The sequence below is a fragment of the Pelecanus crispus genome, chromosome Z (genome assembly GCF_030463565.1).
Source record: "Pelecanus crispus isolate bPelCri1 chromosome Z, bPelCri1.pri, whole genome shotgun sequence".
Lineage (NCBI taxonomy): Eukaryota > Metazoa > Chordata > Aves > Pelecaniformes > Pelecanidae > Pelecanus > Pelecanus crispus.
In genome coordinates this window covers 19,052,517-19,079,410 of record NC_134676.1, presented here as the reverse complement: position 1 = coordinate 19,079,410, position 26,894 = coordinate 19,052,517, and positions in this window count along the sequence as shown.

Below are 26,894 nucleotides of genomic sequence, written 5' to 3'. Positions count from 1 at the left end.
TGCATTCAGCTTTGTTGTTGGCATATTCAGATTTCAAGTTCCTATTTTCTAAATGATTTTTTTTTAACTAATTCCTGTAATTCCTTGCAGATTCTACCTCACATACCTACAAAGTGGAATAGAAGGCATAAACTGGCCCTTATTTCTTAGCTCTGGCTGCACACAAGTGCAGGTGTTTGCTGGGGCTCCCAGGAGGCAGCTGCTTTCTCTTCTGCAAAGCGTTGCTGCTGTGCGCAACACTATGGGTCTGCCCCTCATGCTCCAGCCAGTGATGGAGTACCCAGCCCAAGGAAATGCAGAGCCAGACATCAAACTAAAACCAAATTATAACATTTCAGCAGCCTCACCTGAAGTTAACTCTTGATTCCAACTCATTTGGGAGACTTTTGGCAAAGTGACCATTGACCTACTTTTCTGCTTAGAACTTCTGCATGTATATGTATATATGATGGATGTCTCTCAACCCTAATGTGCTTTAATATTAATAATAAGCACTCTAATTATAGAACATTTGTCAGAAAGAGGCTTCTAGGCTTCTTGTTTTCCTTTTCTGAGGAAAGGCAGAGGCCAACAAACATGGAGGTAATAAGATAAGTCTCATTTAGTGGGTAGGTCTTCTCTAAAGAGAGAAGACCAGATGCATTTGTGATGATGCAGCCCCAGGCACAGGAACAAGCCTGTAGCTCAGCCTCCTCTCAGCCTATTCAGGTGTGACAACAAGCAGGTAATGGATGTATAAGGTAGCGCAGTACACAGGATGGCAAAACTGCAAGCTACGCACAAGCAGCAAGCTCTGCTACTAAAAACGTTAGTGTGCAGTAGCATTATTACTGTCTGCAGCAATGCTACTGTTCTGGCACACTGATGAAGTCAGCCTAATTAGTCAAGCAGAACACTGTGTTCACACATCCATGCTCCTGCATCATCTCTTTTGCATATCACGTGCATTTGGAGCCAGCTACCACAGCTGTATGCAATGCAGATATAGCTTGAAAGGTTAGGATTGACTCCAGTGGAAACAGAATGATACCAACAGGTTTTAATACCTCCTTCTGGGCTTGTTTAAGAGAAGAAGAAGATGTGTTCTGAATTCTCTGACTAACTAATCTCAGCTAAAACCTAACCAAGGGTGAAATAGTTTGCAGGGGATTTTCTAGCTTTCACGTAAAGCAAGAAGCTGCGGTGAGCACAGACCCTAGCAGAGCTTTTGAACAATCTGCTAACTCATGTGCGATATAAACTGTTGTGTTCTAAGAGTTTCTTCCTGCAAGTTAAACTCAATCGGAATTAAACCTCAGGACACCAAATCCAATTAACTAACTTCCTCCAAAGAAGACACAAGGTAAATATCTAGAGGCTAATATTCCAAGTTAAGCCATAAAAATGTATAACATGCACTGAAGAGACACATGAGCTAGATCCAAGAAGACTGCACATACAAGTACAAGTTGACTCCTACCCAAACCAGGAGCTCCAGGCTTAAACACATGGTGCTAGTTTGACTTAAAAATAGGTCATGAAGCAGCATTCCCCAAAACTGTGGTGCCACATCCAAAGCAATGTTTCCTGCTGATCAACAGGGTATGGTAACTCAGGCAGGTCTCCCTGCTGCTGTGGCAGTCCCTCTCCTAGGTGCAGACCTGATGCTGGTACCTTGGGAGATATCAATTCATGCTCATTCCACAGCAACGACAGACACTGTTTTGTATTTTCATCAAGAAGATTATAGCCTTCAGAAAATAGTAATTAAAGGAATAACTGTTTTCTCAGGCTGCCTGCCTAATCAGGAAAAGCAAAATGTTTTCAGTTCAGCCCAAATTGGTGTTAAATGGAAGAAAGAACCAAAACAAAACAAACAAAAAAGAGCCCTGAGTTAAACAAACTACTTTGTTGTTTCAAAATGAAATCTTCTGTTTCATGACTTTTTTTAAGTTTCTGCATTATCTGTTTTAACTGGTGTTGGCAGTTTTGCATTTAAAATGCCTATTTAAAAAAAAATGGTTTTGAAAGCATTTCATGTTGAGCATTTTCTGAACCCTTTTCCTTTATTTTCTCTCTTTCACTAGAACTGTTTGCCACTATGATCCAAATTTCAGAATAGTTTCTATAACTTGACTGTCCTGTCAAAACTGTGTACAATCAAAAATAAGAACTATTAAAAATTAGGACAAGAAAATAATCCCAGAAGTTCTAAGTAAGGTACTTTTCAGTTCTGAGATGTGATACAATAATTTAAGCAGGTATTTCTTTTTACAAAGTATTCTTTAATAGCAGTTTTTTCTATTAGTAAATAATCTTGTATGTATTTTTTACTGATATGACTGTACGAGAGCTTTGATTATTATAGTAGCAGTCACATTAGGGGCTCTAGTTCATGTCTGCTGAGAAAAGTATATGTTGCCCTGCTAGCACTTCTGAGAACAATTGTGATCTTCTTCTGTTCATGAAAAATCTCTTAAAAATCACTAACTGTTTGGTCTGGGTTTGCTTTCTTATACTTTGCTTTGACTTTTTTGCATTTGCCTTCTTATTTCTGAGCCTCTGAAGGACACTATTTTTCATTTTCTTATTTTTCTTCCCAGCAGTAAGTGACAGAGATGACAGAGCAGATCCCAATGTTCTGTACTAATTGTGGGACCTTTTAAAAGAATACTGATTACTTTATGACTGGAAATAAAATTATGAGTTGGAAACACTGGAAATGCAACCCTAGAACTTCTCTCTGCCTGCAGTCATGTTCTATATTGCATGGGCGAATTTTCACCACAAAATCAAGAGGTCTGAGGAATGACTTTTCATCTCTCTCTCAATTGCAGTTTTAACATTGCAGAAATGAACCAGCTGTCTGGTTAAAAGAAGCTGAAGAAGCTCAGCCTGGTCAGGTTTCCTTACATTTTCCACTGTTGCCATCCTGAAGAACTTAAAACTTCTGTTCAGGTCACAAAGACAGAATTAAGGGAAAACAAAAAAGGAAAAGCTATGTTGTTGCTGTCTAGTATTATTAATACTATTTTGTTTTGGTTTGGTTTGTGTTTTTTTATTTTATCCTCTGTCTTCTGAGTCCTATATCCTGTGCACAAGTTTTTGCCTAAAACTATGGAGACTAAGAAAGTATCCAATCTCTGTTTTTTCAGCAGAAATGAGTGCTTCCTAATATAAGGAGACTGATGATAAAATTGGAAGAGCTTGTTATACAGCTTCTGTTTGGCTTTTTGATATTCTGCCATTTGTATGATTTATGCTTAAAAAACAACCCCAAAGAATGTTATTCCAGCTGATTTTGAAATAAAAAGTCATATTAACTATCTAAGGACATATAAAAATATCTGCAACCAGAGTTATTTGTAATACATTTTTACTGTTTATATCTGAGCAATAAGAGTCTGTGGTGATGGTGGTATATCCATACCAGCTGCTTATAGGATTATATTTGGGAGAGACTATACCAATATGTACACTATGCATGGAGCTGTATTTCACTTAATTAAAGTATCAACAATCTAGTGATTATAGTGTAAAATTAGAAAAGAATAGATGAGATTCTGAAACTATTTACATGTTTAAATGCTTGCAATCACCAATGTGGCTGTTCAAATCAGAACTTTTGTCCTAGTTTTGGCTGGGATAGAGTTAATTTTCTTCGTAGTAGCAGGCATAGTGCTGTATTTTGGATTTAGGATGAGAAGAATGTTGATAACATGCTGATGTTTTTAGCTGTTGCTGAGTACTGCTTATGCTAGTCAAGGACTTTTCAGCTTCCCATGCTCTGCCAGGGGCACAAGAAACTGGGAGGGGGCACAGCCAGAATAGTTGATCCAAACTGACCAAAGGGCTATTCCATACCATGTGACATCATGCTCGGTATATAAACTGGGGGGGGGGGGTTGGCCAAGGAGCAGCGATCGCTGCTTGGGAACTGTCTGGGTATCGGTCGGTGGGTGGTGAGCAATTGCATTGTGCATCACTTGCTTTGTATATTATTATTATTATTAAAATCATTATTATATTGTTATTATTATCATTACTATTTTACTTTATTTCCATTATTAAACTGTTCTTATCTCAACCCAGGAGTGTTTCTTGCTCTTACTCCTCCAATTCTCTCCCCCATCCCATCGGGGTAGGGGGAGTGAGCGAGCGTCTGCGTGGTGCTTAGTTGCTGGCGGGGACTAAACCACGACAACTTTATTTAAGACATGGTCAGACAAATTTGTCCTGTCTTGTAGGGCCAAATAATATGATTTTTCTACACAGACTTCAGGGGGGAAAGATCCACAGAATTCAGGTGTGGATTTTGTATGAGAATTTATAAATTCAGATGTTTCCACAGTCACTAGGGCCTAGGGTCAGCATGAAAGAAGATTGTTACTAGTGTTATCTATTTATTTACATACAAATTTTATGGGTTTTGCTTGAAATGTGAAAAAATAGCAAGAGAAAAGTTAATTATAATGATGATGATTTTCATAGCAGGGGCTGTCAATTAGAAAGTCTACTGTGAAGCTAAGTAACAATAATTTTGTAGAATAGTTTTAATGATTTCAAATGCAAAAAAATGCAGGTGTAAGCAAACACTGTCTTTGTCTATTGCTGTGTTTCAGATACCCATCAGCACAGTTTCTGAAGCAATGGTGGAATGGCAGGAGCCCATTTGTCTGAGCTTCATCCCATTTCTTATAATAGAGTTAGGACTGTTGTTTTTGTTAACTGTATTAATATATAAGTATATAAGCAGTATTATATTATTATTAATAATAATGAGTTTCCATTCTCTTCCTTTCTTCACATTTCCTTTGCTTCCTACCCTCTTCTCAATTCCCTTCTTTTCTACCTCTTCCTTGAGCTCATTTTTGTCCCCCTCTTCACTTTGCTCTTGGCATCAGTAGCTGTGGGGAGCAGAAGCACCTCTGGCCAGCTCCGTGGAGGCACTTGTGGCTTAAACACAGAGCCTTGAATACAACGTGCCAGTGAGTGGGCAGCAGTGGGAAAAGCAAAGGTCCTTGCTCTCAGTGACTGGTCCAGGTGAGGCTGCAGGACACTGCAGTCTGAAAGGCATTTTGTGCTATTCAGTGTATAATTGCTGGCTGAAGCACAAAAAGTTGGGGCAGCTTGGCTGTCACAGACCTTTCACTTTTCTCTCTTGATTCTGAAAAACTGCATGCTCCCTGGATTGAGAGGTTGCAGACTTTATTTATAAACTGAGATTGTTTCCAAAGCAGGTTACCCTTCCCTGCTGGTGTCTTCTCCAGTGCAACCTTGACAAGCTATTTTATTGTATATTGCATGAGCTCTACCATAAAATTAAATTTAAAAAGAACTCTAAAAAGGTGCATACTTAAAGCTGGCTACTTAAGTGACTTTAATATTACGATGGATAATGTAATAGTGTGAGTAATAAAAACATGAAATACCATATTTGCACCACTTTTTACAATATATATGCTATTTATAAACCATGAAGTACTTGCCCATGGAAATATACGTTGCCATCTGATGCAAAATGCAGCTTGTTAAATTTTACGGGCCAGATTCAGTTCTAAGCTGTATGAGCAAATCCAAAGTAATACCACTGTTTTTCCACACTCTGGATCTACATCAACATAAACCAGCAGAATCTGGGTCTGCATACTTTAATTACATACTTCTGAAGACTTTTTCCCTGGTTTTTAACAATTCAGTCTGTTTTTTCATCCATTTTATCTTATACTGTGTTTACTCTGCTCACTGGCTGTTCAAATAAAATGTATCGTGTAGAAATGCAAACTGTTTGTGGAAGACATGGAACTGATACCTGGTGTGTGTCTGCCTCAGTGTAGGACTCTGCTGATACCATTTTGTTACCTTTTTAAGAAAGATGCAAAATGGAGCTGACTACTGTGTTTCTGGTTGAAAACACATTTGGATGACACTTACGCTCAAATATTGTAATTATTTTATTTCCAGTATGTATGTAAGTGTGCATGGATATGTGAATATAATTTTTTTTTTTTTATCTCTGTGTGTGGTTCTGTTTATTAGCCACTAATCTATTCCTTTGTCACCATTAAGCTAATTAAGAAAAACAACTAAAAGACTACCAGATGTTTCATCTGATGTCCTGCCATGGTATAGTGCTCTTACTTTTAATATCATTCCACTTTGAGAATTCATACATGTATGTATGCTGCAGTTTGCTACGTCCATTTGGACTTAACTTCTTGCTCAGCAAAAATACTTACAGTCTAAAGGTATTACTCCTGGACATAATAATGTGCCTAATATAAATAAAACTTGCTTTATTTTCTAGCTCTGAAGTCATGTTATTAAAAAGAAAGGTGGGAGGAGGGGGAGGCTGCCCTTTTAGTATCTGTTCTTTTCTCTGTCACTGGACTCCTGTCAGTACAACAATAAGAAATAACTTTTAAACGTCAAAATAGCTGTGTGGTCTGAAAGAACTGAAACCCTTATTCTAGAACTATATAAACTTCCATCAAACAAAAGTTGAGTACATAAGGTAGAAAGTAAATAAATGATGCTTATTTTAGGAAAATGGGTAGTCCACTTGGCCTTAGTAGGACTATTTAAGTTATGAAGGTCTGATTCTTTTTTTCACTAAAAATCCTTTTTCCCATCTAACAAAGGAACATAGAGAGAATTACCATGGTGATACGGTAAAAAACAGGGTCCATCCCAAATATGGGCCAGAGGCACTTTTTGGAGTCTCAGGTTAAGCAGCTGCTCAACTTCATCTAGACTTGTGAATTACCAAGCTCCTTACTTCCTTCAAGACTGACTAGCATCTAGGAGTTACTAGATATATTCGATGAATGCGTGCGCATATGAGTTGGAAAAAGGTGCACTGTTTGAGGCTTATTGTCTTGATCATGCAGATGTTCAAGCTGCACTGATGTGCAGATTAATAAAAGACCATTTTCTCTCACAGACACCAACCGTTTGTCCAGTCCATGCTAACACCCATCAAAGGACCTGTGTGGGCATATGTACACACGAGCTCTCAGAGGGGTGAGCTATGCATCTTGCAGCTCTCAATGACAAGAAGATTTTGGTTTGCAAGGTCAAGGAGGTTGGCCTCTTGTGAACTGGAGCAATACAGAACTGGGTCATGACCCTGGAGAGATTTGTGCACATGTTTACTTTTAACCATATGATTAGATCCATTGATTGCAGTGGTGCTGTTTGCATATCTGAATTTAAGCACATACATAATCCTTAGCAATTCTGAGGTTTTACTATGTATGTCTTGAAAGATATTTTGGAGAAAAGTAGTATTTTCTAGATCCTTTTTTTATTATGGTCAGATATCTTTCAGTAGCATTAAGAGTAAATTAATTCAAATTTACACTGTATATAGTACTGTGTCAATCTGAAAAGGAAGAGCAGGAAATAACTATAGTTCAGGTTTTAAAATGTAAATTCCAGTTTTAAGTAGGCCACAAGTAGTCCTTGGTGCAAAAAACATCTCAGAATTTGTCACTATCTGCAGTTTCAACTCTGAGTAGATGAAGCTCTGCATTCACTTGGGTGTCATAGGTCATGGCCAAGGTGCCGTAGAAGTGTTTTAAGAAGCTTGGTTAATCTTTGCCAGCACTCCATCTGGCTTTAGCTAGTGCTCACAAATATCATTTTCCTGATCACTCAATGAAATTAAAAATGCCAAACCTCAGTTTCAGTGTTAAAGGAAACATAACAAAAACTATGTTCCTTCAGTGAATGGAAAAATGGGAATAAATTAGGCAAACTTAAAATAAAACTTCTCTAGTGGAATGGTTTTATTTTTAAAAAGACAGGCACATGCACTTCCAAACATGCATAGTTGTTTATCTTCCAAGTGAAATGCTTATTCTTGTGAAGCCCTGCAACTGCTTTCATACCATTCAAAGTGGGACTATACAATTTACAATAAAAAAAAAGGAAAGAAAAAAAAGACATTTTTCCTTGGCAATGAAAAAACAAATTAATGAGTTCAGGATGTGGTTTATAATCTCCTTCCAAAATCCTACATGCACAAGCCCTGATGTCTCTTCCAATACAGCCTGTGCAGGCTGTGCTAGAATCACAGAAACCCTTGACCCAAACATAGACAGCAACCGAACAGCAGCTCATTGCAGGACTGGACCTTTCCTTTGATGCAACACAGTAAAAATTCTACTTGATAGAGCATAGGCTGAGGAAAAAATGAATAAAAAGAAGTGAAATTTTAATGTCATACAATTATGTTGCCCCAAATAATTTGTCTTGGACTTAGTGTCATTTAGTAGCTTTTCAGTGGCAGTGTGAAAAGCAACAAGGGCTGGAAGATAGGAAGGAATCCCATCCATTACAAGCTGTAAGGATTACAGGGGTAGAACAAAAAAATAAAAATATCTACATTATTAATAGGTACAAAAATATTTGCTAAAACATGAACCATAGAAAGCAAATTGTGGCTTTACACAACAAAACTTAGCTCAGAAGAGAGCTTATTAACCTCATGACCATGCCCACAAACAGAGAACCATGCTGGTTAGCAAATGTGTGAATTTTTCACGTATCCCCAGATAGCAAATACCTGAGTTTTTTTAAAAAAGGACTAATTCTATTTAAGCCAATACTTTCATGGTTCACATTAAGACTATGTCTAGTTCAGGACCCAGATGAGCAAACATTGTCATTATTAGGTCCAAACAGAAAAAGTAAGAAAGAAAATTGCTAAATCACAAAGTAACTGAAATATTAAGCATGTTTCTCTGATACATGTGCAAACTGATATGATTTGTAACTGTTCGAGGTGTTAGCAAATTCTAATTAACCTGTTTTGTAGTGTGATTAAGTTAGAAGAGTAATTTTATTTCCATCTATCATTCACTTTCTTTCAGAACAAGCCTAAATATAATTTAAGAAAAGAAGCTAACAAAGCAAAGTCTAGTAAAGAAAAAGAATGCATTCTGGTTTAAACATATCACCTGGAATAAAGTATTATTTCATGCATTTTTTGAGAACAGAGATTTAATAAAGAGCTACAGGTATCTTTTTTATGACTGAATGAAGCTTTAATAGGAAGGAGGTTAAGAAGTTAAACCAAAGTAACAATAGCACTGTAGTGAAAGAGGCATGTTCTTTTTCATGCACATTGTTCCCCTCTGGAGGCCTGTCACTCAGTAGAATAGATGTACTTTGACTCATGGGTGGCGATGTATAGCCTAAGCTTAGCCTGAATCCTTTCCTAAAGGCTGAGTCCTGCAACCAGATCCTGACAACTTCCCTGCAGCATTATAGCATGTTTCACTAATATGAGCTGATAGGATTAGCAGCAGGCAGCAATTACAAACTCTTCTTTGTGAGTCCTGAAGAGTTTTGATTTCTGTGTCAACTGGTGCTGTATTTCAGATATCTTTGGCGGTAAAACCTGAACCTTGAGTATTGAGATTAGATTCACATAGTCCAAGGCAACAAAACAATAAAAGATACTAAGTTGTTTAAACTGAAGTATGTCTATACTGCTTTATTCTACAAGTAACGCACCCCCACCCCTCTCCAATTACTGGGATTATTCACAGGCCATAATATAGTTGGCTGGGAATACTGCTAAAGCCACTAAAGCAAGATTATTATCAGCACTTCTGCACCCATTTCCCAGTATAGTATCCAAAGTAGTCTAATAGTCAAGCAAAAGTTTTGGAGTCTACTTGACTCTGAACAGATTTTTATCCTGGAGGTAAAAGTGTGTTCATATGTGAGTTTTTGATATTGAAACTAAGTAAAACTTAAGAAGAAGAAGAAGTAAATAAACAATACAAACATTCAAATTCTCTTGAGCAAGGCTGCACACCAACTGGAAATGAAACAGCAAAAAGTGTGAACTGAAACCAGTGGTGTTATTTTAAACCTATGTGAATATTCACTAAGGTGAAGAATACTAATTTGTATCCTATCAAACTGCATACTTAACCTTAGTTTAATTGAGGTTTTTCCTGATGGACAAGTATCCATGCACAGGCTTGCATGAAAATAACCTAGATCTTGCTTTTACACTGTGTGAGGGTCACACAAAGATGGCATAGCTTGGGGTGGCTTCCCCAGCTGTCTGCCTCCACTCTACACCATGGCAGGCGAGCCAATTACTTTCTGAATTGCTCACATTTGAATCACCGTTAATTTACCTTAAAGTACCATGCCGTAACCTGTGATAGCCATGTGTGAGCTAACCAGCTCCCTCTGCATCCATGAACTGGGGCAGATAGCTGGTAACTTCACCAACCAGTCCTACCTGTCAGTCACACCCTAAAGTAACATTTATTAAACTGAGTACCTGTTCAATGAGTGTACCTTTAAGTGGAAATTGAATAAAGACTTATTCAGGTTTTGATAGAGAAGCCTTGCTGAATCCAGATGGGGTAGTATGAAGATGTTACTACCTCACAGCTTCCTGCTTCATTCTCTACTTGTATTTGGTAGGAATTGAAAGCAATAATGACATTGGGTTTGCACAAATACGCCAGAAATACAAGCTATGGTGCTGAGGTGCAGGTCCATATTCCTTTCTGCTGACTATGTTACAGGATCATCAAAGAACACAGATCAACACCTCGGGCAGTAACCATTTCAGCCTTCTAATATCGATCTGCTGTCAAAGTCAGAGACCTAAACTTAAGGACGCAGTCAAAACCACGAAACATCAGGTTTAAGCCGGTAAGTCAGTGTATGGAATAGTATTAAAATAAAATAATCTTCCATTGAGCCAGTGCAAGTTTTTAGACAGACCTAGCATGCATTGCTTTTAGAAAATTAATCCTGATAAATTTGGGTGGAACACATTTTAGACACAAAACATCAAATGGTACATTGCTGTTCCCTGAATGCTTTCATATGGCTATTAGAATTCGGATCCTGCGCAAAACTGTTGTGCACAAAAAGATTAATTTACATCATTGACATGATTCACATTCACATTCCAGTCTGCTATTTCAATGATAGTTCCTAAACCTCTGAGAATATAACAGAAATGAGAACTGTGGAGTTTTAGCTTTTTTGCACAAGCTATCCTTCTGTAACCCTCATTCAGAAATGAAGTGTGAGTTTGGCAGAATAGTAAGATGAGATCCTGCCTTTATTCAGTTTATTAACATCTTGTTCTTTGAACAATAGAACTACTTGTGAGTAAAGGTGTAAAACTTGTCCAGTGAGAACAAACCAAAGGATTTATCCTGATGTGTTTTAGATAACTGAGCAATATATTCTTCATTTTGCCTAAGTATCTAAAGACAATTATATCAGTTTACAATAAGATCTGCAAAAAGAAACCTCATCATATTTTCCATAGCTTGTCATTTTCTCTCTCAGATGCATGAAAAGGGTGCCTTGGCAATATGTTTCTTAAATCTATAAGGTTGTATTCTTTGCAAGTTGGTACGACGACCTCAGTGATCAGTTAAAATTATAAGCTAAAGCTAATGACTGATCCCTTTATATGCAATTTCATTTTAGAACATTGCATTAGTCTCATTTTGTAACTACAATACATGACTCCATGTATGTCTGTCTGTATATCTGCCCATTTATCATGCAGTATCTGTTTTACAACAAGAATAGTGACATTTGGAATGTACCAAACATACTTATCAGAAACTTAATATGGCTTCCACATAGTACAGGAGTTTCTGGGACAAACAAGTTGTTCATGACAGCTTGGATGTATGAGAAATCTGTCACAAATTATCCATTTCAAAAGGAAACCTAGACATATCTTGTTGCATTTCCAGAAATGGAACAAAGCAATACTTTATGGTTAAGAAATGGATGTGAGCCAGCAGTCAGTACCCTAAGGTGAAAAGTCGGATCTGCCTAGCAGTTCCTCAATTTCCAAGCAAGTCTTCCAGTTCCAAATAATGAACAAACTAAAAAATAAGCACAGCTTTAATTCTTAGTAATGAAGAGGCATGCTCATCTCAACTGAATCCCACCGTGTGCTCTGGGCAAAGCACTCCCTGAGCATGGCATAAAAAGAGCACTCAGTATAACAACTGAAGAAACCTGCAACAAATCTAAAGTAGCCTCTCATTTCTATACAGCTGTAAAAGCTCTGCAGTAAGCCCCTGAAAGGGAACATTTATGTGTTTTATGTTAATTTAAAATGCTTGAAAGCAGTCAAAAGGGAGGCTTAGTCCTGAAGAAATCCCAGCCTTAAACCCCCCTTAAGCCAGGGCATGTCTATGATGCTGCTTTTTTTAAAAAAAAACAACCAACTGCAATTCTTTTGTTACTTCTGAAATGTTAGGTATGTTTCATGCAGATTTGTTTTTTCCTTTCACCTTTTACAGGGTGAGTCAAAATTTTCTCAGCATCCCCAGAAATCCTAATAGCCTGACATGCTTTTCAGCCAGGACCTAATATTCTTCTGTTCTTTGTGTGTGGAAGCTCCTGTGCCCATGAGTCTGTGCGCAGTAAGCATGAAATGCGGGTGGAAGCCCTTCATAGCACGTTCCCCACTTCAATTCCCGCTCCTTGCCAAAAGTCTCTTGGCAAGAACCTCTTGGCAAGAGCTGTGAATTTGTCAGGTTTTCAGATGGAGCAGCAGTGGCCAAGCTTTCTTAGGTTCTTCCCTGTGCAAAAACCAAAGGAAGCCAGTGCAAGGCTCCTCTGTTTCAGGATTGGGATCAAGACTGGAGGCTTATTCCATAGGAACTACACTAACTGGAGACCAAGGCGGTTGTGTGTCTCTGATGTCTCTTAATGTCTCATGTGCCTTTTTCCCAAGCCTCTGAAATTAGGAAAGATTGCTTTGGAAAAACCTAACACCCATTGGAAATTCATACGCTGAAAGCTATACACTTTCTGTTAGCTTGTGCAGAAATACTGTAAGCAGGGGGTTTGTCCTTTGATTAAAAGTTATTTGAACTACAGGGAATGTTTTACTTTTTTCACTTCCTCTGTGAAGTACCAACCATATTAATGGTACTGCCTATGGAAATGATATTAGTAATGAAAGGATAGACCTGTTCACATTCACAAAGCTATTCTGCTGAAGCTAACTGGCCAGCAGCTCCTGAATTCAGTAGCTGATTTTATACCAATGAGAAGGTTAATGGACTGTTTTCTACTCCTTTCCAGGAGCAAATGTCAGCCCTATGGAGGTCCATTGCTCACCAGAACTCAATCTGGAGTCCTAGAGTCTGGCACAGGAAGACTAATAGATTAATGCATTAATTCACTGAGCCTTTCTGCCCTTGGACTGGTTGTGCATTTTTTAACATGAACTATAGCAGCAATAGCATTAAATCATATCTTCATTTACCTTCCAACTATGATTTCAGAATGTACATTAAAATCTCCATATCCTGATTATTGTCATCAATATAAATATAAACTACTGCAGAAGGGCAAGGGAGGAAAGAGGAAGTCTTTTTGGATTCAACTAATAAACATAAATGCTCTAAAACACGAACATCCCAGCCAGCTGAATCCCTGAACAACTAATTAAAGTGAAGCCTTGTTTAATTTTTCCCAAGAAAGATCTGCTTTGGCTATATGCCAGCAATAGGTGAGGGTTTGCCTGTGTTTCTTCTATTGTGTAGAGGATAGTTTGTGCTTAGTCACAGAGCTCATCACCAAAAGTACTTCTTTGACTGTTCTCTGAATATAGCTACTCCCAAAATTAATCAGCATAACTGGACAGTCTCACTAACAGAATAGGTGATGTAGGTAAGGTGGTATTTTTATTGCGGTGAGCATCTATTCTCTCTATGCTGGAGAATAAGGTATGATTGACATCAGCCCTGTGACACAGAGGAAATAGAAGGGGACTGTTCAAGAGGTACATTTGTGGGTTAAGAAGGAGATGAGAGAAGAAACTACGCCTATGGGCAGCCATTGGTAAGGAAAGTGGGAAATGAAATTTTGGCTTTGCTTCTCCATGCCCTAGGAAGCAGATTTGAGTTGATGCATTACAGAAAGTATGTTTTATCCTTTCTCCTACTGAAGAATATTATTATTCACTGGCTTGAAGAAAGGAGGGCACAGGCGAAGAATCACACCTTGTTCAAGTGATGCAGCTTTGAGGCTTCAGCATGCAGCAACATCACTCACACAGACAGCTGATCTTAGCATATGAAAATTTCAGGTCACAGTGGAGAAATAGTGAAAATTAAAAGAATAGATACAAGAACTGTTTCACATGGTGTCTTGGTTCATTTGCTTCCAGTGACATTTTAAAAATCTGAAGTATGAAAAAAAGCTTCAACCTCTTTTGAAGTAACCATGTGAAATTTTTCACTTTAATCCTTTTACTTTCACAACAGCCCACAGCTTCAGTTGAGGTCAAGTCTATCAGCAATTGAGCAGCTCCTTTTTTGTTACGTCAAGAGAAATACCTTGAGATATAATTACATTATGAATAGCTAAAACAATCAGGGAGTCAGTGGTGAAAACAGAAGTATGCAAATTAGCATATCCTAATTGAATTGTTCATTTGTTTTTGCTTGTTCTATGGTATAAGCAATAGGGTAAATCCTCTTTTTCATCATGCAGAATGAAAGTTTATTTGAAGTTGGAGTCTATAGCTGCCTTTTCACAGTAAATTGACCTTGTTCCGTGCAGCCAATGTCATAATGCTCTGCTTTATCTAGGCTAAGAGAGAGAAAATCGCAAATTGCTTCTGCATGATTAGTTCTGCCACTTCAAACGTGTTTCTTCCGAGTTGGCTTCCACACTTACTGCTAGAGATATGTGCCGCTGGGAAACCCTAATCTGTCTCTGAACTCCTCTGATTTAGTAACCCTTTACCAGCCAGTCTTTTATGTCAGTGAAATGTCTCTTGTTGAAAAAGTAGAACAATAGGAACAGTACAGAAAAAATGAAGAAACTTTATAAATATTCTCTCAAACCTCAGTCTAATTTTTACTCAGCTGTTTCTGGCTTAGCAGACAGAAGTTGCTTCAGATCAGTGGAGTTTTCACTGATACATATTTATTTGTGCTTCTATTGACAAAGCATTTTTCTTTTCTATATATTATGTCTTGATGAATAAATAAATTTTGTTTTTTTTCATCTTAAAATACAGAACAATATTTACTTTTATGTGACCACATATTTGAGTATCCGGTGACCTGTTGATCATCTAATTAACTCTAAATTAAAAAATCTTCATTATTCTTAGTTTTCCTGCTAGCTGGTATGTTCCAAATAAAAAATTCCAATCCAGCCAAAGAAGAAGAAAACCCAAGGTAAAAATGACTGCTGTGATGTACTCTTGGGAGAAAACAAAAAAAAATAGTAGCCATAAAAATTCATATACAGCAAGATGAAATTACTGCATGTTGTTCCAGACAGGAGATAACCATTAAAAACAGATATATATGGTTGATAAAATACATGTAGGTAGCAGTACGGCTTAGAATTTCAGAATAATAAATAGTGGTTTTGTCTCCAAATACAGATGCCAAGGAAAATATAGACTGATGTTAGGACTAGAAATGAGATTGTCTCACTACTTGGTTCCTCTTTGGGCCGGATGTCTGTACAGTCATAACTTTACAAAACCAAGACCCAATGCAGCAAAAGGTCAATTTCTCAGGCTCGAACTGCTTTTCCTCCCAGCTAACTCTGACAGTACCACACATGCTACATCATCACAGTGAGAGAATCATGGGGAGTATACACATATGGAAAATCAAGTCCATGTTCTGGGTATTCTGGATAAGGCCATAGGACTGCAGTGCTTGTATGATCTACTGTGATTGAACAATCTGAACCTTTTGCATCTAGAAATTAATCTTTTACATGTTATTTTGCTCTCTGACATAAGCATATAGGGCTGAAGTCTGTGTGCTGTGCCATGTTTAGCCATATTAACATAGTTCTTATTCACAAAGACTTTACTTTATTAGCACTATAAAAATGAAAGAGCAAAGACTTAGAAATATGCCATGACCAACAATCATTTTCATGCCACAAAGCATTTCAAATATTTATTTTTTAACACAAACCAATCATTGCTGTTGATTTCCTCCTAAAAACACAGAGCCAGTTACTACATCACTTTATGAATCACAAGCACCTAGTGATTTTTTTTTTCCTGGTGAAGTAGAGCAGCAGTAACAAGCTGAACATGACAGGTATTTAAAAATAAATTGCTTGATAAAAAAAGTGAAGAAGAGGAAAATGCCAACTTCATGTGACAAGATTCATGCTGAAGCAGTGTTTTCAGATATTTTTGACCAAAGAAGGATATAACAGTTTAAAGGTGAAAAGGAGTATGGGGAATCTGCTACCTGACAAATAAGTCTACATATCAAAAGATTTTGCTAACCAGTCTGACACATAAATGGCACATGATGTCAACTTCTATTAAAGGCTTTATAAATGATGACAGCCTGGAGAAACAAGAATTGTTTTCCAAGAAAAGAGTTTCTGTTGAATTCTAAGTATTATTCCCAAGCATTAGAAACACATCAACAACAACACTGCAGTCAGGAACCAAATCAGTTTTACAATCACGGGTCTTGCGGCCTATACATAGGAATGGATGTCAGGAAGATTTTAATCCTAGATCCCCTTGGAGTCCCTCACTGCTGTGAAAAATACTTCAGATATTATATGCATTTCCATAATGATATTTTTCCACTAATTTGTAAAAGTAAAATAAGTACTGATTAAAGTATAATTTGCTATAGTGTATCAAGAGGCTGAATGGAATTCAGTGGACAAATCTAACACAATTTAGTTAATTTATCAAAACTCTTGGTTTAACAATGATTTTTAATTGACTTCAAAGGAAGAAACAGCTTTGATTACTGCAGCAGTTACAGACGTCTGGGCTATGTTTCAGTGCAAATAGGTTGCATTATTCCTATGCAATTGCCAAACTGTGCAGATGATAACTATAAACATAAAATAGGATACTTCTCTATAGTAAGGTCTGTATAGTAAGAATTTCTGAATGACTTGGGGACTTCCTGTTAATTCAAACAAACTTTCATTGGGTCCTTACAGAACAACAATAAACTGAAGCATTTGCATTTTGTAGTATTTCATCAACAACCACCATGACTTTTCAACTAAATGTAGAACTTCCAACACAATGCACATCAGAAGATCCTGGCACTTAAATTTTCCATATTTCAAGGTCAGATAAGAACAATTTTTAGACTTCTTGAGGGCCTAAGAAAAAGAAATTCCCATCCTCTCCAAAAACCCAGGAACAGACATTTCAACAAATCCATCTGAATAATTTCAGAACAAACTTCATAGTGAACACTGGACATAGCATGTTCAGAAGTCCTCACAGACATTTTGGTTTTCTCTAAGTGCCATTGAAATGGCAATCCTCAAACTCTAAACTCACTCCTGCCTTTCACGCTGCCAATTCTTATTCTTATTCTTATTCTTATTCTTATTCTTATTCTTATTCTTATTCTTATGCTTAGGCTTAGGCTTAGGCTTAGTCTTAGTTTTAGTCTTAGTCTTAGTCTTAGTCTTAGTCTTAGTCTTTTATTCTTATTCTTAGTAATAGTAGTAGTAGTAGTAGTAGTAGTAGTGGTGGTGGTGGTGGTGGTGGTGTGGTTGTTGTGCCACTTGCCCAGATATAATGGTAACACTGTAATTCAAGAAATTCAATTAAGCTCTAGGTGCAAGGTACACACATTTCTCAAAGACCACCAAGCAGCTTTTAAAAAGCCTTCTGCATCTAACAAGACCAAATCCCTTATCCTGCAGATCATGGTCCATCCTCTTACCTGGGCAGCATGAACATGGATCACACAGTGTCTCCCTACTAACAGTAAACATGCAAAAGTCACTCAGCTGTCAGAAACAAAAGAGTGGCCTGAGTCAAAAGTCTCAGAGCGGAACTTCATCTCCTTCAACCCTCCCATCCCTGAAAACACAGAGACACCTTGCTGGAGGGTGGGTGGAGGGGAGAAGTCAGTGCAAAATTTCTTGTTGATACCAGCTAGGAACAGAATCGGTATCATCCCACAAAACAGAATATATCTCTAAACAGGACTTTGTGCTACATGTTAATACTTTATGACTTTACTAAAAGTCTATGAATAACTTTTAAACTATCCTAGTAACAAATATGTTGTACTGTTAGACAGAGTCTGGTCAATGCTTAGCCTCAAATGTAGTTATTTAGCTAACCACACAGGTGGATTAATAAAGAAGAGTAACAAAACACCTACACAGTCTTTGCAGTTTTGCTTTCTTGAGTGAAAAATATGTGGGTGAGGACAAAACATCATTATTTTCATTACTGTTAATGAATGTGTAAAACACATCGACAGCCTGACATTTGCTATAGAATGCAGAGATGCACATCTTAAAACAGATTCTCTCTACAGAGAGAAGAAGGAAAGAATTTCAGGGCTAATCATGTTTGTGAGGCAGTAGGTTTACAGTTTCTTGGGGTCATATACTGTTCCTGGTTACATGATTAGAGGAACTCTGGTGACCAATGAAGAAATTCTAAAGAATCAAAAGCAGAGATTTATTTTTAGTATTTTAGTGGAAGTATTTACTTTACCCAAACCAGAATAGTTCAAAATCAAGAAGTTTTCCTGATTTTTTTTTTTTTTCTGTATTAGAAATATCATCATTGAAAGCAGTGCATTGTAATGTAGTATTCCTGGCATATTCCTGCTATACATTGGTACTTACTGTTGTTCAGGGCATTCTTAAAAAAAAAAAATAAAAAAAAAAATTTAGGTGGAATTCTTGTTCTCAAATGAATGAACAGGATTCAGACTTCTACACCTGTATTGAAGAAAGTAAACATAATGGTTCTTACTTACACAAATACAGAGAAATTACAGCTTTTGTGTTTTGATTTGCAAATCTATCCTTCTGTGTTAGAACTTGATGGGGTTTGTCTTTTTTTGCCTATGCTGAAGTTGCTCATCTTCTGAGTGAAGAAACAACCATGAAGTAAAAAAGGAATCTACAGGACTTCCATCACTGAGTTCTTTCTGCACTTTGGAACTTCTGCATAGACCAGTAATTCAAGAATTCAAGCTCATCTTGGTTTATAATAGCCTAATAATATGTAGAAATGTAGGCAAGGTCTGTGCTGTTTCAGTTGTTTCAGTCCACAGCAGGTATTTACAAATGTGGTGCAACAATACCACATCTATTTTTAGGTAAGCAAAAAGTGTCTTTTTAAGGGTAGCAGCACTTGCTCTCATAGCAGTTAGATATTCTTCAGCAGGTAAAAATGCAATGTTAACAGTAGGCTGCCTAATAGCCATCAGCAATAAGCCTCAGCTGAACCTGGAACAGAGCTGAACTTCTTCACAACTGGTAAGTACTGAGGTTTACTGTGGGATATAGCTTGTTTGATAACTGTGAAAGATATGAGGTACAACATGTAGACCTGAATCTGGAACAAAAATATTCTCCACTGTTGAGTGATCATAAATTACATTTTGTTCTGGGCCTTTTCTGCTAACATTAGGATTGTGAAGCAGTTCCCTTTCAGTGTTCAAGACCAGATCTCCCTGAGTGAGTAAAATTTGTATGGTATTCCATAATAGTGAATTTTTCTGGGTGGAACTGCATCTTTTTTATTTTTGAACAAGCCTGAAAATCATAAATCCAACCAAAACAAAATTCAAGTGTTTCTTCTGTTCTCATATCAATGCATTCAAAAATGAAAACATATTTGAGGCAAAAAAAGATATTTTTCTGAGGTTTGCACATTTAGAATAACTGAACTGAGCTGTAACTTTGGGATGAAAGAGGAGCCAGGTGAGATAAATCTAATGCTTGTATGCTTTCAGCTTCAACATCATTACTATCTCTCCTAGAGCTCTAATAACTTCCCTTGATCCCTTTTACCAACTACAGCTCTCTTAAAAACAACTAAATTAGGACCTTTAAAGTGCAAGGAGGACTTATGATTTCAAACATATCTGTACTTTATAAATATGCACACAACAAACTTTATCTGATACATTTCATTCTTCAAGTTGATTTTAATTAATATCTACATTTGGTTTTTTCCCCCCACATTTATATCTGGTGACTTCAGTGACCATTACAAGATGTTCTCTGCACTCTTTGTACCATTAGGGGGCTGAACACAAGTCTTCAACTGTGAGGCAGGTGTCATATCCCTGTTTATGGAAGTTTTGGGATTTTGCCCACAGTCCTGGACATTTCTGGATGGACCTTGCCTTTCGTTGATCCTAAGCAAACCTTCAGACACTAGTGCCGCGCTGCCTTGCCGCACACACAGCAGTGGCTGGGGATCAAATCAACACTCTGAAAATCAGCACTCCTTCCTCAAGTGCTAAGTAGAGCCTTTATGCAAACTGAATAACTCTAATGGTGAGGATATCCTCAATGACCTAACTCCTACTTGTGGATTGAAAATTAGGCCTAAGAAGGCCAATTGCCAGATAATGCCATTACAGGGAGGCTTGTGTACAAACTGAAAGGTTGAAGTGCACCCTTTCAGCACCAGGATTCATTCCCAGCAGGGCCACCCTCCTCTCCCCAGTTGACGCCTGTGACGGCACCAGTGCTGGGGGCTCTCAGCATTCGCCTTCACACCCGGGCAGCCGACAGGCACAGGGGGCTGCCTGGAGCATCCCCTTCACCGACACATCCTGGGCAGCAGCGCCTGGCAGAGCCGGGCTCCCAGCTGATGACAGGCAACTCAAATCGGTCCAGGGAGGCTTAAAGGGAAAAGAAAAAAAAAAAGTGAGGGAGCAACATGTCACCTCACACTGTGTTGTGGTCACTTTAGCTGAGCTGTGAAGCACAGCTCTTCTGAATGCAGAAAGTTCCTCTGATAACCCTGTCGGAGAATGATACAGGAGGACGAGGCACATCTCAGAAATGCGTGACTTTTAAGCTATTGGCACTCTAAGTTTTGCTCCCTGTTTTAACTCTTGGTGACTGCTGCAGTCTAGATTGCCTGTGCAAAATATAGATTTATCACAAATAAGGGTTCACATATCTCCAGGGGAAAAGGGATCCAAGTTCATGTTTTCAGAGTGACTCATGGTCTTAGGTGCCTTTGGGTTTTGTTAGCACAAAAAGGCATGTGCTAACTATCAGCACATGCTGAGCACCCCTCCTCTGAAAACAGCTCGCTATTGAACGTCTGACTTTGGGTATCCAAAGCTGAAAAAACTTCAATATTCCTATAAATTCAGTTAAAACTGAGTAACGAAGCTTGATGTCACTGAGGTAGACAGGCTACATCCATACTGTCATTTTAGTAGTTTGGTCATTTAGTGTGTACTCTCATTTTATCTTACAGGAGGTACTGAAGGATTACCCGTGTTATTTACAGGCAGTTTCTTGCTTTTCCTCCAGTCTGAAAAGAAGCAGCTCATTCTGCATGAGCTAGGTCTCCATGATTGCAAGCACAGCTACTGAATGCAACCTAGACACGGCCACAATGGCTCTGTCTTACCACATGAAGTTGCCGCAAGTTTTATAGCAGTGGGCAGTCATTTTTTTGGAGACAAGGATCTGTTCCATGGACAGCCAATGACAAAAGGCAGATGCCACCAGAATGAACAATTCAGAGCACAGAGGGCAGAGTTTCCTCTGTCAGAACACTAATAAAGTTAGAAAAGCCAAGTATTGAATATTTATATATCTTAAATCCCCCTTGCATACTAACAGTAAATTTTCCAGGCCAAGAAACATAAACCAACAAAATCTGATTTTCATACTCCTTTCAGATTTTAGGTTATGCTTTATGTATCAAAAACTTATTCACATTATTGGATGCTATGGTGAAAACCAAATCCTAGAAAAGAATCGTTCTGCATTTCAAATATGAGAACTGGGAAGCTCCTATGTTATTAATGCTGTATGAAAACAGTCTTGTCATGGCCCAGCTGGAATTGTTATGCTTTCTTAAAATGAAAAAGGAAAAGATGAGTTCTGGGCTGTATTTCAGTCCCATCAATTTGTTGCAGCCCTGTTAGCAGCTAATTATCTGACCTTGATCATGCTACTTAATGTCTCTGTTGCTCAGTTTCCTTTTTCGGTAGAGGATAAAAATACTGAGTTTTATGAAGTGCTTTGCCAACTGTACGAACTCAATTAATATTGATTAATAGTCTTTATTAATCTCTCTTCTAACATATTTACACTCCACTGCTCTAAATTGATGTGAATTTTAGTTCTGTAAAGTGAAAGCAACAAAATTAGTTACAAATGAAAGTCATATTTGCCTTGAACACTTTCGAGACCTGCTATCTGTGGAGGCACTTACACGGCCCTCATCACGATTATATCTTAGCACTTAGCAATCACTAATGGTTTTTATCCTCCCACTACATCTCTGAGATAGGGTAGGATTGGTGTTATCTCCGTTATTCAGGTGGAGAAGTGAGGTCCAGGTTAACTGAGAACAGAGTCACATCACACATTTGTGCCTGAGTCAAAAGTGTCACAGATGTGTGCCAAGACTGTCTATCTAGTAAGGGCTCTTGTGCTTCTCAGAACAGCATAGATCACAAAGTCTAGGACAAAGTATGTGATAGCCAAGGACAACGCCTTCTTGGTCAAGGATAACATCCTTCCGGATAAATCCAAGGCCTGAACATTGTTAGGAAATGCTGGAAAACTCTGCAATAAAAAAGCCACTTCAATTAACATAATGATACAGCATTTCCTGACTTTTAGTCAGTAAAACCAGCCGTTGTCTGCTATGGCCTTGGAGCACACCTGCTCTCAGAAGGTGGTGAAGGATAGAGGCTGGTGCCTTCCACCCCTTGGGTCCACTGGCTAACCAGGGCTGAGGCATTTAACAGCCATGCTGGTTCACTTTTAATGTTTCACTGTTTGCTCCCCAGGAAGTAATGTGCAGGCTGCCAGGAGTCACTGTCCCAGGCTAGCTGCAGAGGACACTTCTTCATATTCTTTAGGGAATAGGGCAAAAATATTTTGTTTCTTCTTTAACAAAAAATTTAGATTCTGGAGCAAGATACCGGTGACACTTTGTATAACACCCTGTCCTGCTCTGCTTAGTCACCTTTGTCAGATTTTCAGAAACATTGCCCATGCTGTTTGAACTCCCTAATCTAGCTCTGTTATCCTCCATCTGGGTTTGATCCAAAGCCTATGAGTATTATTCCACTGGCTTCAATGGGCTTTGCATCAAGCCACTGAATTTTCATCTAAACATACATTATTACCCTTAAGGTTACAATTTGAATACACTTGACTCATACAGAAAACAGTATGTTTAAACAGGCAGAAATAAAAAAAGAAAAAAAAAAAAAGAAAGGAATAAAGAATTTATGCTGAAAAGTAAATTATGTCTGAATCTCACTATGTATGGATTTGCATAGTGCTTATCTCAGGACTGTAAATAAAGATATAAGTAGACATTATGTTGGAGCTTTCTCTTGGTTGTTAAAGACAGAATTGATCAAATACATTACTTCAAAAAACAAATAGGAAGTCAGCCAGGGAATCTGTGTTGCATGTAGTCCTGCACCCATCTCATAGTTGCAGACTCAGTTGTCAGTTTTCCTGGCATAAATTTCATGAGTGGAAGGTTGGTGGTTAGCTTAGGACTGGAGAGGACTTTTTGTTTTAAAGTTAAACCAATTTGCTCATACACAATGACAATGCAGAACATATGTTTATTTTGAAACAATCAGCCACAAGTAGCTGGTTCACAGAAGTATTTCCAGTGTGTGTCTATAAGGATGATTCAAATTTAAGTTCTTCCTGTAACAGTAAAACCAGGAATGTATAAGGTTTATGTGTGCCTGGTTTAAAAGATTGGGGTTTTTTTTCTTTTTTGAAAGAAGCACAAAATGTCTGCCAAGCTTAAAAATGATGCAGATCATGTTTCTATGTCTGTTAGGTGGTGCTTACCAGGCAGTCTGGCTCTTGTCAGTAATTCTTCAACTGCTTTGCTGTGGTGAAATTACTGTAGAGAGTTAGGAGTTGGGATTGGTGGGAGGGATTCTTTGTCCCAGTTGCATTTAAAATTACATCTAATCTTATCAAGGAGCTCGTCATTGTTTCTGGCTGCCCATAGCAGGTACAGTACTGCTTTTGTTCAGGTCTGTTGCTTTACCAAATAAAGGCAAGAACTGCTTGCTTTTCTCATACAAGTAGTCTAATTGATTTCTGCAGGAATACTTGCATGAGCAAGGCAAACAGGATTTGGCAATAAAATTGATTAAAAAGAATCTGAACACAACTTTCTTCCACAGGAAGTATATGTTGATTGAAAAGTGTTTAAAAAGACAGGTAAAATGAATAGATATCATTAAAATTTAGATGCCAAATAAGTCTAAAGCAAGTGGAAGCATGAAAGAGTATGAAATAACAAATTCAGAACAGCAAGCAGACACTAAAAAGTTTTCATCATTCATCAAAAATGAAAAAAAATTATCAAATGCAAGGTTTTAATTTGAAATTGTCTTTGAAATCTTTAGGTAGGCAGCAGAATATCTAGAGAGGTGCATAAATGCATAACAAGTTTTTTCCCCAAACTCTTAAGAACTTCATGTGGTTTCACTAAAAATTGTGAGTGTCCCTGAAGTGTAAAATATTTCTTCAAGTGCTTGTATGTGGATTTGAATATTTAAAATTTTTTATTCAGCTTGAAAATACGAACCTCTCTAAAACTGAAAAAATATTTGCTTGCCTCCCAAGGGAGTTATGCACTTAAAAAAAATACAAACAGACCAAAAAGAGCATGCAGATGTAATGCCTGCTTCTTGTGCACTGCTTTTCCAGTAGGAGTTCCTGGATCTCTTTTTGTATTCATCAGATATTTAATCTTTAAGGGCTAGTTGCTCAGCTGGCATCATTTATTTTCCCTAGCTGGAATTGCTGCAGGCTTAATAAGAAAGTAGGTGTTGTAAGTAGTATTTATGCTTTCATTTTAAAAACTTGCCCTGACCAGTACTGAGAAAATTATTGACATTGTAATACTAACACTGAAAGAAATAATACCAAGAACAGACCAGCAGTGTCAATAAAGATTCCAAGTTAAATCAGACAGAAATAATTGGTATTAAGTTTTAATGGAAACGCTATTCATGTCATTTTATAATTAAGATGCAAAATGTAACTTGTTCAAGCAGGCTTCATTTCACATCATGAAAGAGATGGTGAATTAGCCAGAGCATTTTGCAGATGTATAACTCATCCCATCAAAAGTTATCAAGCATTTTAATGGAGCTCAGGAAGAACCAATATCTAAATAAGTTAACAGAATTTAAGGATCCTGTGTGTTGACCAGTTTTTCCCAGAACTTTAACATGTGTATCGTTCATCAAAATTTGGTGATATGTTTCCTTAGAGATCAAAGTAAGCACAATTCCTGATCAGCATAGTTAGGTACCTCTGCAAACAGCTCCACAACAACTCTGCTCAGAATGCAGCACTGGTTATTAGCACAGCAACACTTACATTAGAGCAACAGGTTATCAAATATTGCTGATAATTGATCAGTTATGAAAAAAGAGGGTTTTCTCACCCTTCAAGACTGTAGCCATAATTTTACATGTTTATTTGAGACAATCAGAATAGGAGCCTTGTCATGCCATGTTCTCTTTTAGTCAGTGTATACAAAATTGTACCTCCAAAGATCTTCCCCTGCCATTATGGGATTCTATAGTTAGGTGGGTCCTAAATCAAGATCTTCAGTTAGGAGCCTAAAATTCACTGCAATGACTCCAAGTTTTACTGACAAAAAAATAAAATTAAGAAATGTTCAGCTATAAGAAGAAATGTTCAGAGATTAGGACTGTTGAATTAGGAGAGGAAAGACAATTTGTGACAACACGGACAATACCTTAGGGAGAAATGTATTTTTTCTCACAAATAAATCAACAGTGAATGATCTAGACAATGGCCATAAGCATATAAAAGGGGGGGGGGGGGGGGGGGGGGGGGAGGGGAGTTAAGTAAGTTAGAACAGATTCAAAGAAACTATTTCTACAAGACATTACTAAAATAAATATCTGATTAGAAGCCTTAGAGGATTAGACATTTATACAGATAATGCAAATTTCTGTAGCTATACCAGACAGGAAAAAAAAATGATAATACATATACCTACTCTGATTTCATGGTATAAGCCAACCATTGCTTGACAACAGTGTGTTGTTGAGAGGTTACCTCCAGTTGTTCATGATGTGATTTTTGCATATTCCCATAAAATAGAACTTGTTAATATTTTGGTGATCATATACAAGACCTATGTGTTCAATTTACCGTACCAAGTGCAATAAAAGGTACAGTAAATGTACATATGTCCATGTTGTTTTGTTTCATCTTTATCTCAGCTGACTGTTTCTGACATTGCTACCAAGCATAGTATAGGAAGACATTTTTTCTTTGTATGTGTTTTGAACAGAGAACACACAACAAAACACCATGTCCTGTGAAAATTTTTTGGGCTGATCTGAATCAGTCTCAAAAATCTTACCAGAAAAAAACTAGTTTTCCAGCAGCACACGAGTGGCCTAGAATGGTCTTAAAATAATATTAATACAATTGCACCCATTTCTGAAACAAAGTTTTTAGCATATCAGCTGCAAAATATTTTTTAAATATCACAGTATATATGTTGCCCATAAATAGAATTCTACAGCTAAATATAAATTGCATTTCACTTAGTTATGATATTCCTGCGGTAAATAATAGTTAGGATATATAATACTAAAAGACTTATTACTTCTATACTCTCCCATTTTCTTCAGTTGTTTTTCCCAAATAAATCTATAACACCTTACAAGAATCCATCTGTGGTCCATAAAATTAAGTTCAATATTTTAAAACATTTTACTGGTGAAACACTAAGATTAGCCAAGCTTAAAGTGTTCAGCTATGGCTATCTAGGAAAAATTACCTCCAAACTTAATTTCAAAAGGTGCTGGAACCCATATATTGACCCCACTAAGCATTTTTTCTGAGTACCTGAAATC